Raw genomic sequence first — 17189 nt, forward strand, 5'->3', positions numbered from 1 at the left:
TATGGATGAGATTAAAAATACATTACAGGCAGATAACAGCATATATGAATTGCTCAAAGACACAATTAGTGAATTCAAGGACAGAACATCAAACTAGAAAAGACAGGAGAACAGAAAGAAAATAATGGAAAAAATGGAACAGGCTCTCAGGGAATTGAATGACAACACAAAATGCACAAACATATGTGTTATTGGTGGTACAGAAAGAGAAGAGAATGGAAAGGGGACAGAAAGAATATTTGAGAAAATAATGACTGAAAACTTCAAAAGCCTCATTACATAAAGAAATACCAATATCCAAGAAGGACAACTCAACATAGAATAAATCCAAATAGAACTACTCTGAGATACCTATTACTCAGAATGACATATATCAGAGGTAGAAGATTCTGAAAGCAGCAAGAGAAAAGCAAAGAATCACATACAAGGGAATCTCAATAAGATTAAGTGCTGACCTCTCATCGAAACCATGGAGGTGAGAAGACAATGTTGTTATGTTTTTTAAGGTACTGAAAGAGTAATACTGCCAGCCAAGAATTCTGTATCTAGCAAAACTGTCCTTAAAAGTGAGAATGAGGGTGTGGACATAGCTCAACTGGTGAAGCACCTGGTTCCCATGTATGAAGTCCTGGGTTTGATCCCTTGTACCCCCTAAAAACAAAAACCAAGGTGAGGGTGATTCAAAAAGTCTTCACAGACAAACAAAAACTGAGAGAGTAGGCTACCAGAAGATCAGAATTATAGGAGATACAAAAGGGAATGCATCAGCCTGAAAGGGAAAAATAAGGGTGAGAAACTGGAGAATGTAGAAATGAAGATTAGGAAGGGTAAATTAAAGGGTAAAAAGACAGACAATAGTAATAAAATTATGACAGTGGAAAGCCAAAGGACAAAATGGATGAAGTAATTAATGCATTTATAGTAATAACACTGAATGTTAATGGCTTGAACTCTGCAAACAAAAGACAGAGACTGATAGAATGGATTAAAAAAAAAAGTATGAGCCATCTATATGCTGTCCACAGAAGACTAACCTCGGACGCAAGGACACAACTGGATTGAAAGTGAAAGGGTGCAAAAAGGTATTCCATGCAAATAATAATCAAAAAAGAGCTGGAGTATCAATACTAATATTGAATAAAATAGATTTTTAAATGCAAAACTGTTATAAGGGATAAACGAGGCCATTATATATTAATAAAAGGGGCAATTCACCAAGAAAAAATAACCATAATAAATATTTAGCACCCAACCTGGGAGCCCCAAGATACATGGGGAACACACCAGCAAAACTTCAAAGTGAAATAGCTGACTACAATACTAGTTGGAGACTTAAATACACCAACTCTCAATACTGGATAGAACATCTGGGCAGAGGATAAAGGAGAACTTGAATAATATGATAAATGAAGTAGACCTAACAGACATTTATAGAGCATTATGCCCCAAATAGGAGTATATACATTCTTTTCCAGGGCTCATGGATCATTCTCTAAGATAGATCATATGGTGGGTCACAAGCCAGGACTCAATACATTTAAAAATATTGAAATTAACAAAACTTTCTCTAATCATAAAGGAATGAAGCTGGAAATCAGTGATGGATGGAAAAAGGGAACACTCATAAATATATGAAGACTAAAAACACATTTAAATTATCAGTGAGTAAGGATGAAATGCGAAGGAAATTCAGTAAACATCCTGAGATGAATGGAAATAAGAACGGAACATATCAAAACCTATGGGACAACTCAAAGGCAGTGCTGAGAGGGAAATTTATAGCCCTTAATACTTACATTTAAAAAAAAAAAAAAGGAAGAGCTAAAATTGATGATCTAACTGCACATCTGGAGAACTAGAAAAAGAACAGCAAACTAATCCAACCAAGCTGAAGGAAAGAAAATATTAATAGTAAAGACTAGAGCAGAAATAAATGAAATCAAGAACAAAATAATAGAATCAACAAAACCAAGAGTTGGTTCTTCAAGAAGATCAACAAAATCAACAAACCCTCAGCTAGAGACTGACAAAGAAAAAGAGAAAAGAAGTAAGAGAGATTACATTATCACTGACCCCACAGAAATGAGAGTTTGTAAGGGGATACTATGAACAACTGTATGCCAAAAAACTAGACAATATAGATGAGATGGATAAATTCCAAGAAACATACGAACAACCTACACTGACACTAGAAGACAGACTGATCAGTGGAACATAACGGAGAACACAGAAATAGACCCTTGCATCTACGGCCAAGTGATCTTCGACAAGGCCATTAAGCCCTCTCAGCTTGGCCAAAAATAGTCTATTTAACAAATGGTTTTGGGAGAAATGGATATCCATATCCAAAAGAAAACAAGAGGACCCCTGTATCTCACACCTAAACATGAAAGCGACAACCATAAAAGTCCTGGAAGAAAATGAAGGAAAACATCTTCAAGATCTTGTTGTAGGCAGTAGTTTCTTAAACCTTATACATGAAGCATGAGCAACATAAGAAAAAAGTAGATAAATTGGACCTCCTCAAAATTAAACACTTTTGCACTGCAAAAGACTGTCAAACGGGTGAAAAGGCAGCTGATTCAATGGGAGAAAATATTTGGAAATTACATATCCAATAACGATTTAATATCCATCATCTATAGATACTATAACTCAAAATAAAAAGACAAGCATCCCAATTAAAGAATGGGCAATAAAACTCAGGGTATAAATGCACTACATTCCCCCCAGCATGGGGCATGAATCCCGGGGACGAGCCTCCCTGGCACTGAGGGATTGTTACCAAGCACCAACTAGCAACGCATTTGGAAAAAGACCTTGACCAAATGGGGGAATATTATATACAAATGAGTTTTTATGGCAAAGAGATTTCAAAGTGGGTTGGGAGGTTATTCCAGAAGTTACAATTATGCACGCCTCAGAAGGAACTCATTGACTACCACAGTAAATACTGCCTCAAATAGCAGGACTCCTGAGGGCTCTAGAGACATCCAGACACTACAGGCAGGGCAGACAGCTCAGGAGTTTGGCGCCCTGCCAGTGGGCCTTACTTTAGGATTTATGTTCCCCACTGTGGCAGAGTTAGACTCATTTACAGTTTCCTTACATATGGCTCTTCTGTGTCTTTTATTTGAACCTACAATTAGCACCATACTTTTTTAATATGTGTTCCAGAGATTTAAATCTTTGGTTTGTTCATGTGCCAGTTGAGCCCTGAATCTGAGCAGTTGCAACACCTACTCTCCAGTTCATTGGACTATGCCAGGACAAGTAACAAGTAGACGATGATGGACAACACCCATCCCAAGAACAGAGGGTGCCTGCAACTACAAGCAAGATAGTTTCATCCATCTGCCCCCTGGGATCTAAGCTCCCTCTCAATTAGAAACAGAATAAGCATCACCATCCCCAAAACCTCAAGACTGGAGAATGAATAATGGACTAAAGTAGACCTATTATTATTATTCTATTATAGGCATTATTATTCTATTATAGGCATTATTATTCTAGCAACAGAAGAACTTTTATCACTGATATAAAGGCAGTGGCCACCAGAGGTTCTGAGGGGTGGGAGAGGGAACAATAGTGTATATATGGGGGCATTTTGGGACATTGGAGTTGTCCTGCATGACATTGCTGTGATGGATACAGGCCACTGTATATTTTGTCATAACCTACAAAATTGTCTGGAACAGAGTGTAAATTATAATGTAAACTATAGTCCATGGTTAGTAGCAATGCTTCAATATGTGTTCATCAATTGTAACAAATATACCACACTAATGAAAGACGTTGATGAGGGAAAGTGTGGGAAGGGGAGGAGATGAGGCAAATGGGAATTCTCTACATTTGTTATGTAACATTTATGTCGTCTAAAGCTTCTCTAAAAATAAAAAAAAGTAAATAAATAAATGGAAAATAGCTACTATTAAAAAAAGGCACAAAAGACTTGAATAGACAATTGTCCAAAGAGGAAATACAAATGAGGAGAAAATATGTGAAAAAACAGTCAAAATCACTAGTGATTAGGGTAATGCAAATCAAAACTACAATGAGATATTATGATATATTATTTCACACCCATTAGAATGGCCACTATTAAAAAGTCAGAAAACTACAAGTGTTGAAGAGGATGTGGAGAGATAGGAACACTTTCTCACTGTTGGTGGGAATGTAGAATGGTACAACCACTGTGGAGGACTGTTTAGCAGTTCCTAAGGAAACTGAATATAGACTTGTCATGTGACCAGCAATACCTCTACTAGGTATATACCCAGAAGAACTCAGAGCAGTGATACAAATAGACACCTGTACAACAATGTTCACAGTGGTGTTATGTTGCCGCCTTTCTCCACCCCTCCTCCCCTTCCAGCTCCCGCCGTCCTTCCCGCCAGTCCCGCCCATATTGCCAACCCACAATCTGCCCTCTTTCCCAGTAACTGCTTACCTCAGGTCTATCCATCAGCTTCAGCCTGTCCACAGCCGCCCCTTAGCCAACCCTCCCTTCATCACGCCCCTTCCTCTACCCAACCCTATATAGCTAAGTGTACTTCCGTAATAAAGCAGACCTGTTCTTGCGCTCAAGCGGTCTCCGTGGTTTTCCCCAACTGCGCCTCCCCCACGCCTGGAGAACCGGTGCTCCCTCTTGGGGCACCCCCCGCCGGTGGTTCGGCAGGAGCAAGCCCCCCCGACTCTTGGGCCTGAGCGAGGACGAAACCCTCTCGCTCAGCTACAACTGGCGCCCAATGTGGCGGCTCCTCCCCCGGCCCCTCTCTGCTGCTGCTGCTGCTGTGATCGTCCTCCTCTCCAGGTAGGGACCCCTCGCCGTCGTCCCATCCCTATCCCGTCATGGGCGCCTCTTCATCATTGCGTCAGGCGCCGCAAGTCAGGGCCCTCGCTGCCCTGCTCGATGCCAATGGAGTCCGCGTCTCCTTGCGGCAGCTCCAAAAGTACTGGGATCTCTTGCTCCCTTGTAATCCGTGGCTCGCCACCTGCCAACTCTGGAGCCCGGACACCTATTCGCGACTCATAGATCGAGTCACCTCCGCCATGGAGCACGAGAAACGCACCTTCCCAACAGGCCTCTTACCCGTTCTCGTTGCCATTCGCGCTTGTCTCCTTGGCGCCCCGACCAGGCCGTTTATGAAGCTTCTCCCAAACGGCCTCTAGACTGTGATCCCGATGAGTCCGCCGACACTGACTCTCTGTCTAACCAACTTGCTGCTGCTCTCGAGCGCGAACCTCCCCGCCCGAGCTCCCCGCAGCAGACAGAAACCACTCCTGCCACTCCCCAAGATAGCGGACTTCCGCCTTCTTCCCCCACTTCTGCCCAAGATGGCGCGCATCCGGCTTCTTCTCCGCCAGTATCCTCCTCCTCCCACCTCTACCCGCCTCTTCCTGCCCAGTCAGCATCTGGTTCGGGCCTGGAAACTGCAGGGTCGCCATCTTCCGCTAAACCGGAAGCGCCCCCCGCGCCATTTTGTCCGCCGCCGGATGTAGCTGCTCCGCCATCTTGGCCGGCGCCCGGAAGGGTCCTGCCGCCATTTTGTTGTTGCCCGGAAGCCACTAAGCCGCCATTTTCTCACCTGTGTTCCGCTTATCCCTTGCCGCCGCCGTACGGCAATAGCCCTTCACCTGCCTTGGCTGCTCCATCGGCCCCCGGTGCCATGCCTCCTCAAACCCCTCAGCTGTATCCGCTAAATCCGCTAAATCCGCAGCCCACGCCGCAGCGACCCCAAACTTGGCTACCCTTTACAGCGGAAGAGGTCAGAACCCTCCGCAAAGCTGTAAAGGAAGACGGGATTGGCAGCCCTTATGCGCAGCAACTACTTGAGGAGTTAGGGACCCAACTCGTTCTCCCATATGACTGGATTGCACTAGCCCGTGCCATCCTGACGCCGGGTCAATTTATTGAATGGCGCGCCCATTATCAAGCGGCTGTTGACCGGCAAACCGGGGAGAATGCCCAGGCCGGCGTCCTCGATCCCTCCGATGCATACACGGGCACCAACAATTATGCAAACCCTCGTTCTTATCTCGAAATTGACCCAGGGTTTTGGCACTGGGTAAAGGTCCTCGTCCAGCGGTCATTCTCTCTAGTTTCCACCAAGCAGCCCACCAAGCTCGCGCAGCTGCTTCAGGACTCCAATGAGACCTTCCCAGCATTTGTCGCCCGCGTCCTGGAAGCTTGTCAGCGGAAAATTTCCAGCGATGATGCCCAATTTGCGTTAGCCAAAGAGTTAGTCATTGACGGGTGCCTTGCGCCGTTCCGGGCCATAATCCTTCCCATACACGACAAAGCTCTGCACGAATGGGTCCTTGCTTGCCGTGACGTCGACCCACAAGTCAAAACACTCACCGCTGCCTTTGCCTCTGCCATGGCTGTTTCATCCAGCCCCACTTCCGTCTGCTTTCGGTGCGGCCAGCCCAGCCACTTCGTCCGCGAGTGCTCCCAGCCAGGCCCAGCGCCTCGCTCAGACCCGCCGATGCGACGGCCAAGGGGCCCTTCTACGCCGTGTCCGCGTTGTGGGAAAGGTTATCACTGGGCCCGCGACTGCCGTTCCGCCCAAGGTTCCCAGCAGCCTTTAAACTTCCATCGGGGCAGGCCTCAGCCCCACCCCCAAGAGGCCCCCAGAAAAATTCCCAAGCCATAATGTGGACAATGCCCATCACACGCCGCCAGAAACCCTCATTAGAGCTTAAGATTAATGGGCAATGGCTTGATGGGCTTCTGGATTCTGGCGCTGAAGTCTCCTGTGTTCCCTTCGAAATCGCCGCATTCAATCACTGGCCCCTCAAAACCGGCCCTCAAGTCATCGGCGCCACAGGAGCCGCTGCCTCCTGGAAAACATCCCAGCCTCTGTATTGGAGCGACCGAGAAGGCCACGAAGGCCAAATTCGTCCACTCGTCCTTTTGTCAGTCCAGACCATCTTATGGGGGAGAGATGTTCTCAGCCAGCTAAAGGCCCAAATCACCACAGAAGCCTTCTCAGCTGCGCTGCCCCCCCCCTTCTAGGGGCCACTGCTCCCATCTCAAAACCTGACCCTATCCCTCTGGAATGAGACACAGAGGAGCCCATCTGGGTCGAGCAGTGGCCCTTGCCAGCTCACAAATTGCAGGCTCTCTCTGCCCTCGTCAAAGAGCAGCTACAAGCAGGGCATATAGAGCCGTCCACTAGTCCCTACAATTCACCGGTCTTTGTCATTAGCAAAAAGAACACCAGCAAATACCGCCTTCTCCACGACCTCCGTGAGATCAACAAACATATTAAGCCAATGGGATCACCTCAACTAGGATGCCCGCATCCCACCGCAGTCCCCCAGCATTTTCATGCGGCAACCATCGACATCAAGGACTGCTTTTTCTCTATTCCTCTTCACCCCCGGGACTGTCTGAGATTCGCGTTCACGGTTCCACGCATCAACAACCAAGGCGCAGCTCAGCGATTTCAATGGCGAGTATTGCCTCAAGGCATGTGCAACAGCCCGACTATGTGCCAACTGTATGTCAACCATGCTGTTGAGCCGCTGCGCTCCAAGTTCAATCCGGAGCACACATACATTCTCCACTACATGGACGACCTCCTTTTAGCAGCGAGCTCCAGTGCGCTCCTCAATGATCTGCTCTCGGCAATAATAACAAACCTCTCCAGCCTCGGGCTTACTGTGCAGTCTGACAAAATAAACCTCCAGCCTCCTTTCCAATTTTTAGGCTTTCATTTTCATCGGCTTATCCAGCCCACAAGCCCAAAAATCCACCTCTCTCCGAAGATGACATTAACTGAGCTCCAACAGCTCTGCGGGCAAATCAATTGGCTTCGCTCGGCGCTTCCCATCACAACAGCGCAAATGCAGCCTCTCTTCGAGCTTTTGCAGACAAGGGACAGCCCTCCAACGGCGACCACTCGCAGCATCATCATCACTCCAGAGGCTCGAGAAGCCGTCCAACAAGTCAGCGCCGCCCTGCAACAGTGTCGCCTGGAGCGGTTCTCCCCCACCCTTCCAATCTTGGCTTTAGTTCTGCCAACGCCAATCACTCCCACAGGTCTCTTGTGGCAAGATGGCCCTCTCCTTTTTCTGCATACGTCAAAGAGCAAACTCCCGAAAATCTGCCCTTTTATAAGGGCCTGGATCACGTTGGCCACTGACTTAGTACTTCTCTCCATACAAACGTATGGCATCCCGCCACACACTATTGTTTGGCCTTTAGATGCCAAGGAAGTTACCTCCCTCATCATGAACAATGCCCAAATGCAGAGCCTGGTTGAGCTCTTTCGCGGCTCCTTTGACAACCACTATCCTCATCACCGATTGCCGCAGGGAATGTCTCAATTGGCGTTTTCCAACCCGTTCCGTCCATTGTCCGCACGGAACCCGATCCCTTCTGCTATCACTGCCTTCACAGATGCCTCAAAAACGGCGTTTGCTGCCATCATATACACTCCTGAGAATCCTGAGCCACGGCAACTGCTGTTCGCAAATGACTCTTCTGTTCAAGTGGGCGAGCTTCTAGCTGTCGCTGCAGTCCTCAATCTCCACCCAGACCAGCCTCTCAACATCTTTACTGACAGCCTATACACTCTTCAGGTGTGTCGCAGCCTCCCGCTTGCTACTTTCCTACCAGGTGACTCAAACATCAATCGGGCGCTCGCCTTCGTACAGCGACTGCTTGAGGCGAGGAAGCAGCCCTGGTTCATTGCTCATATCAGAAGCCATTCTGGCCTACCAGGACCGCTGGCTCAAGGGAATGACCTCGCTGATGCTTCTGTGTCAAGCCGCCAGGTAAACCCGGTCCTCCTACATGAAAACCCTGCCGACGGGCCGCGGCTTGGAGACTTTGTTAATCAAGCCAAGCTCCTGCATTCCCAATTCCACTTCTCCGCGCGGTCCATCCGGAAGATCTTCCCAGACCTTCCCATTGAAACTTGCAAACACCTTGTGCGCGCGTGCCGGACTTGCGCGCCATTGTTGCCACTTGGGCCTTTGCAGCCTCAGGGTGTTAACCCCCGCGGCCTCCGCCCCAACTCAAGGTGGCAATTAGATGTCACTCATGTCAGCGCCTTTGGCCGCCTCAAATATCTTCATGTAGCAATTGACACCTTTTTGCATCTGTGCTATGCAGTCCCTCTTGCGGGAGAAAGTGCTAAACACTGCGTCCAGGTGCTTTGCCAAGCTATTTTGTTCATGGGAATTCCATGGGATCTCAAAACAGACAATGGACCAGCGTATCGCAGTGCCGCCTTCGCCAGCTTTGTGCAGATGTATCACATCACGCATCATTTTGGCATTCCATACAATCCACAGGGGCAAGGAATCGTCGAGCGCACTCACCAACAGCTCAAGCTACTTATTCAAAAAGAAAGGGCCTCTTCTCCCCACAAGGCCCCAGCCGACGTCGTGACTGCCTGCCTCATTCATCACAATCTCCTAACCTTCGATGACCATGGACTCTCCCCCACCCATAAGCACTGGGGACCCATGTGGCAGCCCTCGCAAGTTCCCCTTGTCCATTGGAAAGACCCTGCCACAAATCGTTGGCAAGATCCAGCTCCCCTCCTAGCACAGGGGAGGGGCTTTGCTTGTGTCTTTCCAGAGTCTGAGCCGCAGCCGCTCTGGATTCCTGGGCGCTGCATCCGGCCTGCCACTGACCCACTAGTTCCACCGAACGATCAGCACCCTATGCCTTCGGTGAGAGATAACATTGACAGTGGATACGGCCCAGAGGTCGCCCCGTTCACCCGGATCCAGCACCAGCCATCATCAAGATGCCGCACCGTCAGATGATGCCTCTACACAGCCTCGCAGCCGTTCTCTTCGTCCTGGCTTCCCTCACTCTCCCAGCCGCTGCCAACCCGCGTCACCAGCCCTTCAATTGGACCCTCTCCCTCTGGCAACAAAAAAGGCTCCTCGCCTCGAACGTAACCGCCTCCGCCCCCTCTTTCACTACTGATGTCGCCAACCTCACTGGACGCACGAACCTTCCGTCTTATGAGTGGGGGGGACACAACCCCGCTGCCACAGGTTTCTACATGTGCCCATCCTCCGCCAGAGGATGCCATGACCCAACGCACTATTACTGTCCTTCCTGGGGGTGCGAAACCATCGCCCACGGATGGTCCAGCGCCCCTAACAAAGACCCATACCTCACTCTCCAGCGTAATGCTACTCGATGGAACACCATCACACTCACAGTCAAAGACCCCAACTCCGACCTCTGGTTACGAGGCCGCATGTGGGGAGCCCGCCTGTATGCAGTAGGCTACGATTACGGTGCCATTATCACTATAAAAAAGGAGCCAATTCACACACGTTCCACCCCAGTGGGCCCAAATCAGATTTTCAATCCTCCAAAGGCACAGCCCCCTTCTCTGCCCCGCTCCACCTCGCCCGCTCCTTCACCCGGCACGCCCCTCGCCACTGCCTCCCTCAGCTCCCACAACCCCAAACCTCGCTTACCCCCTACTCTGTACCCCAGCCCCCTCCCGTCGCCACCCTTTTAGGTCTCGCTGGAGCAGGCATGGGGATCGCCGCCCTTGCCCTCCGGCAGGCGGTCGATCAAGATATTACCTATCTCTCTCCTCCCGTACCTGCTCCCATTCCTAGGCCCCCTTATCATTATCCTCTTAGCCCTCACTGTGGGCCCCTGGGCCATCAGAAGGATAGTCCACCTTGCCAAAGATCAAGCCAATGCAGTGTTCATCTCCTTTGTACAAGTCCACTACCAACGCCTCGCCACCGCTGAGTCCCCCCCCAGCCGTCCACCTCGCCCCTTCCGCCCGCACCACCTACTCCAGACTGCACGCCTATAGCTTCTTGTCTTCCTCCCCTCACTTCTCCCCAACTGTTCCTCCCCCTCGGGCGGGGGGTCCGGGGACATCACGAGCCCGTTTCGCTGGCAAGGCTCGGCGCGCGCCAGGCGCCGGCGTGCGCCGAACCTAATGGCGGGTACATGCGTCCTGGCCAGATGCTATGTCGTCCGCTCACGGCCAGCCGGTCCTCGTGGTCTCCCCCCACCCCTCGTCCTATTCCAGTACCCGTCCTTATAACCTCCTTTTCCTCCTCCTCCTCATAATCCTTGTCTTTTGTTGCTGCGCACACCGAGTTATTCACACCCACAGTGCGCACCAAAACTTGTTGCCTCTATTTCCTTTTAAAAACAAAAGGAGCAATTGTTGCCACCTTTCTCCACCCCTCCTCCCCTTCCAGCTCCCGCTGTCCTTCCCGCCAGTCCCGCCCATATTGCCAACCCACAATCTGCCCTCTTTCCCAGTAACTGCTTACCTCAGGTCTATCCATCAGCTTCAGCCTGTCCACAGCCGCCCCTTAGCCAACCCTCCCTTCATCACGCCCCTCCCTCTACCCAACCCTATATAGCTAAGTGTACTTCCGTAATAAAGCAGACCTGTTCTTGCGCTCAAGCGGTCTCCATGGTTTTTCCCCAACTGCGCGTCCCCCACGCCTGGAGAACCGGTGCTCCCTCTTGGGGCACCCCCCGCTGGTGGTACGGCAGGAGCAAGCCCCCCCGACTCTTGGGCCTGAGCGAGGACGAAACCCTCTCGCTCAGCTACAGTGTTAGTCACAACTGCCAAAAGATGGAAACAACCCAGTTTGTTGGAATCGATAAACAAACTGTGGTATATACACCCAAGGGAATATTATTCAGCTGTAAGAAGAAATGAAGTTGTGAAGCATATGACAACATGGATGAACCCAGTGGACATTTTGTTGAGTAAAGCAAGCCAGACACAAAAGGACAATTACTATATGACTGTGCTACTATGAACTAAATTTATTGTGTAAACTCACTGAATTAACTATTATATAGATCACCAGAAAATAGAGCGAGGGCAGAAAATGGAAAGCTGAAGGTTAATCTGTGCAGAATTGGTAAAAAGGTTGTTTGCAAACCCTTGGAAGTTGTTTGCAAACCCTTGGAAATGAATAGAATTGGTAAAAGCACATCATACTGTTTTTAACTTGCAGTGCAACTTATGGGTATGACAGTGGCTGAAAGGGAAAGTTTAAGCAATTCTATTACTTGATGGAAAGCTAAAAAATGTAACATGGGACTATACAATATAGTGAAATCTCAGGTGAAATATGAATATGGGTAATATTGCATAATGAGACTTTCTATAAAATATAAATACAAATAAACTAGAGAGAAGCAAAATAGCAGCTACGTTCAGTAGGGAAAGCAAATATAGATTAAGAGGTGATGAGGGTTTTTTTGGTCTGCTTATTATTATTATTATTGGAATAACATAAATTCTCAAATTATGACTGAACTGATGAATGCACAACTATGTAATTATACCAAATACCACTGACTGTATACTTTGGATAGACTGTACGCTTTATTAATACATATTGATAAAACTGATTTGTTTAAAAAAAAAGAAATAAGTCATAAATCATATAATTTATATGTAGGTCTCCCCCAAAAAAATACAAAATAGAAAGTTAAAAAAAAAGAAAAGACTATATAAGGATATGATTGCCAAGAAGGCAAAGTTCATTAGTGAGCATTTTGAAGGATGGATACCACAAAGAACTTTACATAGAGAACTACAAAACAATGCTGAGAAAATTTAGAGAAGATCTAAATAATGCTGTAGGTCATATTTTCGAACTGGAACACTCAATATTGTAAAAATGTCAATCCCCTCAAATTTATCTATAGAGACAATGCAATTCCAATAAAAAATCAGCATATTTTTGTTGTTGTTGTTTGCTGAAAATAAGTATGCTGGTTTTAAAATTGGTATGAAAACACTAAAGCCAAGACAATCTTGAAGAACAGGATCAAAGCAGCATCTTTTTATAAAAGTTTTATTGGAACACAGCCACACCTACTTGTTTACATATTGTCTATCGTTACTTTCTGGTTATAACAACTGAATTGAGTAGCTGAGGCAGAGATCGTAATGCCTGCAAAGCGTAAAATATTTATTATTTTGGCCCTTAAGGAAACACTTGTTGGCCCTGCTTTATTGAACATCAAAGTTTATTATTATAAAGCTTCAGTAATTAAGACAGTGAGGTATCAGGGCACAGATTGATCAGGAGGTAGCAAATATTTCTGTTGCCAAAAAATGTTTATGTGCCTTTTATACATTTGTATGCCCTTTATGAGTCTCTTACCTGAACACCAATTTGGAAACAGATTTCTAACTGTTAAAATCTACAATTTCAATGGATTTTTAATACATTTATTGTAGAAGGTTTAATAAAGGGGATTGGAAATGTGGTGAAATCATTAGAGCTGATGGTAATACAGTATAGTAAGTATAATCAATACTGCTGATTTGTAAATGTGACTGGCTGAAAGGGATAGTCTAGGAAGATTAATGTCAACTGAAAGAAAGCTAGAGGATAATCTAAGGACTGTGTAACAGTGATTTCGGTGTTAGGTGATGATTATGGTTAGTAGAAGAAATATAAGAATGTTTCCCCCCTATTACAAGGTATTAAGAATATGGAGATACATGGGAAAAATACAACTAATGTAACATACAGACTATAGCTAACAGTAATATTGAAATATTTTTACAGCAATGGCAAAGAAGGTACTATATCAATGCTGAGGGTCAATAATGGGGGGATATGGGATTTTTTCCTTTTGGATTAATAAAAATGTTCTGAAATGATTAAGCTGATAACAGCACAACTCTGATGAAACTGAGAGCTACTGAGGGTATACTTTGGATGGATTAAACAAGGCAGTATAACATAGTGAACCCTCAGATGAATGATGGACTGAGTTAATAGTACAAATATGAGAATATTCTTCATGAACTATAACAAATATACAATACTAATACATGGTATTAATAATAAGATGGTTTGTGGAAAAATACACAAAATACAAGGTAGGGGCTATAGATTATGATTATAGATATTATTACGATGTTCTTTGATTATTTGTCACAACAATGTAAGGTGTTGGTGGGGGGGTGATGTACAGGAATCCTGTATGGTATGCACAATTGTACTGGTAACTCACAATTTCTCAAATAAAAAAAATGAATTTTAAAAAGTACACACAAAAAAGGGAACACCATTTGATGAGTCTGGAAGAACTGATTGACATCAGGGAAAAAGGATATTAGCAAGCCAAATTTCATCAAAAATCACTGAATGAAATTGAAAATTGAGGCTCATTATTAAGGAACCCAGGTAACAATAGTTATTCCATTTTGATCTCTATATATCTTTATGAGGCATCTATTTTAACCAAGACAGCCATTAAAAGCAAATATAAACAACAGACTGTATCTAAAAACGTATCTTTGAATCACCATATCACAAAACGTTAACCTCCACTAGGGATGAAGATTCACTGGGATTTTTGTCTATTTTATGCTCTACTGAGCTACACTGCTCTTACTAAATGTTTAGTACAAACAAAATATTTTCTAATATTACAAATAAAATCTAAAATTTTAAAATAGCTTATTTAACCGCTCAATATTTTCTGATTCATATTTTATGCCTTATTATGTCCATCATATAATTGCACAGTAGTACATGTGTAAGATTTGAAAATCAATATATATATAGGATCTTCAAAAATTTTGTACTGATTGGGCACTTGATCCAAAGGAGATTACTCCTCTACAGCAGAGTACTAAAAGTGTACCCAGTTTATGACTAGGAAAGAACAAAAATGGAAAATAAACAGTCAGAAACTTTTATACATTTGACAGAATAATTTTATGTCTATTCAATTTCTTTAAAAAGCTTGTTTCCTGACTTTTTAAAACATATATTTCTAGTATTTCATTTTTATTGTATTTTCCAAAAGTATCAGTCTGCACTGCATATTTTAACCAACCTTTTTTGCCTGAAGAACAAACTGTCAATATTTGCATAAAATATTTAAAGATGTAATAAAATTAGATGTAGTTAAAATCAGTAAAATAAGAGGGCAGTACATTATTTGACTGCTTATGGCAAAAGACCAACCAGATGAACAGTTAGGATTTAGAAGAAAATCAGACGAAGGATACAATTGAAGGAAGGAAGGGAGGGGACAGGGAAGGAAAGGAAGAAAAAAAAGAAAGAAAATGTTAACTAGGCAATTTTTAAAGTACTCACATATATTTTCATATGAAAAATTTTAATTATGTTTCCCTTTGGCTAATTGCAACATTCTTTAAATGCTTACCAACTGATAACAATGCAAGTAGACCAGAATGTGCTATGATACAAGGGAAGTCAAGCTAGGATAAAGCTTAAAATGCCCAAGACGGAAAACCCAACAAGTTTATAAGAAATGATTATTCTAACTCTCCAAATCAATAACTGAGTGAATACCTATTTAACAAGTACCTATTATATCTAATATACCCTAAAAGACAATAACCAAGGCAATTCCCCAATAATACCATAAATCAATGAGAAATGAATGATTTAGCCACAAGAAACAGGATTCAAGGATAGTTTTTAATTTTTCAGCTGTATTCAATAGAGATTTTGAGTTCATAATTGTATCTGCCTAACAAATTCCTCAACTTCTCTGAATAATTTTTTAAAATTTCTTGAAAACCCAGAATTATGATGATCAAATATGTTAGGCTATTGTGTCAACTTGGTCAGGTAATTGTGCCCAGTTGTTTGGTCAAGTAAGCACTGGGCTAACTGTAATACAAGGTGCATTTATGGGCTTCAGTCACCATTGACTTTACGGCAGTGGTAAATCATAGATAGCTGTTTATAATTACATCAATTAGGGAGACTGCCATCAGCAAGAGTAACACTTAACACAATCAGGTGGATGCTTTAAAAGGGGAAGTGATACCAGCATTGAGAGAGAACTTCCCAGCTCATCTTTGGACAGCCAACATCTCCCAGAACTCATCAAGAACCTTCACTGGACTTTCATTGCAGCTGTGGAACCTGGACTTGTGCATCCCCACAGCTGTGTGAGAGACTCTTACAGAATCGCATACTATTGACAGATATCTCACTGATTCTGTTTCCCTAGAGAACCCTGACTAATACAAACTATTATCCAATTCAGAGCAGTTTTCCCTGGATTCAAGAGTCCTAGAATGTGCAAGTCTGAAATGCTCTATGAGCATTTTATAGCCTTTCTGCCCTGCCCTTCTTTTACAGCTGTCCCTCATCAAGGACTACTGCCTATGCACTTGTCATCAGCAGCATTGCTTCACCCCTAAACATTTTTTGGAGCAAAGGGTAGTAAGTAGGTATAAAGTAAGAATAAGTAGATTCTGGGTGATGGCCTAATTACTTTCTTGAGCATCAGTAGCCTTACTGCTAGGACCTTGGCATTTCAAATTACTGCAGACGCTCAAAAGGTATTTTTTAACTTTTCATTTTTTGTTTGTTTTTTAGCTTTATTTCCTGATTCTAAATGTTGTAGCCGGGACACAGATGTGGTTCAACCAATTGGGCTCCCATGCACCATACAGGAGGTCCAGGGTTCAATGCTCAGGGCCTCCTGTTGAGGGTGAGCTGGCCCACAAGGAGTGCCGGCCCACGTGGGAATGCTGCCCCGTGCAGGAGAGCCGCCCTGCACAGGAGTGCTGGCTGTCACAGAGAGCTGGCACAGCAAGATGACACAACAAGAGACACAGAGGAGAGAAAAGAAGAAGACATAGAATAGGGAGTTGAGGTGGTGCAAGAGAGTAATTGCCTCTCTCCCACTCTGGAAGGTCCCATGATTGGTTCCTAGAGCCGCCTAATGAGAATACAAGCAGACACAGACAAATACGCAGTGAAAGGATACAGAGAGCAGACAATGAGGAGAACAGTGGGGGGGGGGGGAGGGGAATAAATAAAATAAAACTTAAAAATAAATAAACGGTGTAGCCTTAAGTCTCCTTATCTTCTACTTCACAGGGCTATGTTTAGATTAAATGAAATTAATGTATCTGAAGTTGCTTAGCTCAGGTCCAGCCACAGAAGGAATCATATTGATTCCAGTAATTTCCCCATCCTTCAAGTGCCTTTCATATTTAACCTTAACATTTACACTCTAGAAAAGTGTTACTGTATTATTTTTAGAAGCTTGTGAACAGGATGATTAAAAACTAGATTGAAGAAATTAGATATGTGTGGCCTGAATAGGCAGATCACTTGGGAAGCCAGCAAGAGGTTTTTATGACTGCCATCTTCAATTATATGAAGAAAAGTCTAAGTAAAATGACTATCTTTAATTC

At 44.8% G+C, this 17189-nt stretch overlaps 1 protein-coding gene across 2 annotated transcripts in view; it reads right to left on the minus strand.

The window, feature by feature from the left end:
* Positions 1–17189, minus strand: part of RALA (RAS like proto-oncogene A) — an 85136-nt gene that overhangs the window by 47958 nt on the left and 19989 nt on the right. The window lies entirely within an intron of this gene.

This window comes from Dasypus novemcinctus, chromosome 5 (assembly GCF_030445035.2).
Source record: "Dasypus novemcinctus isolate mDasNov1 chromosome 5, mDasNov1.1.hap2, whole genome shotgun sequence".
Lineage (NCBI taxonomy): Eukaryota > Metazoa > Chordata > Mammalia > Cingulata > Dasypodidae > Dasypus > Dasypus novemcinctus.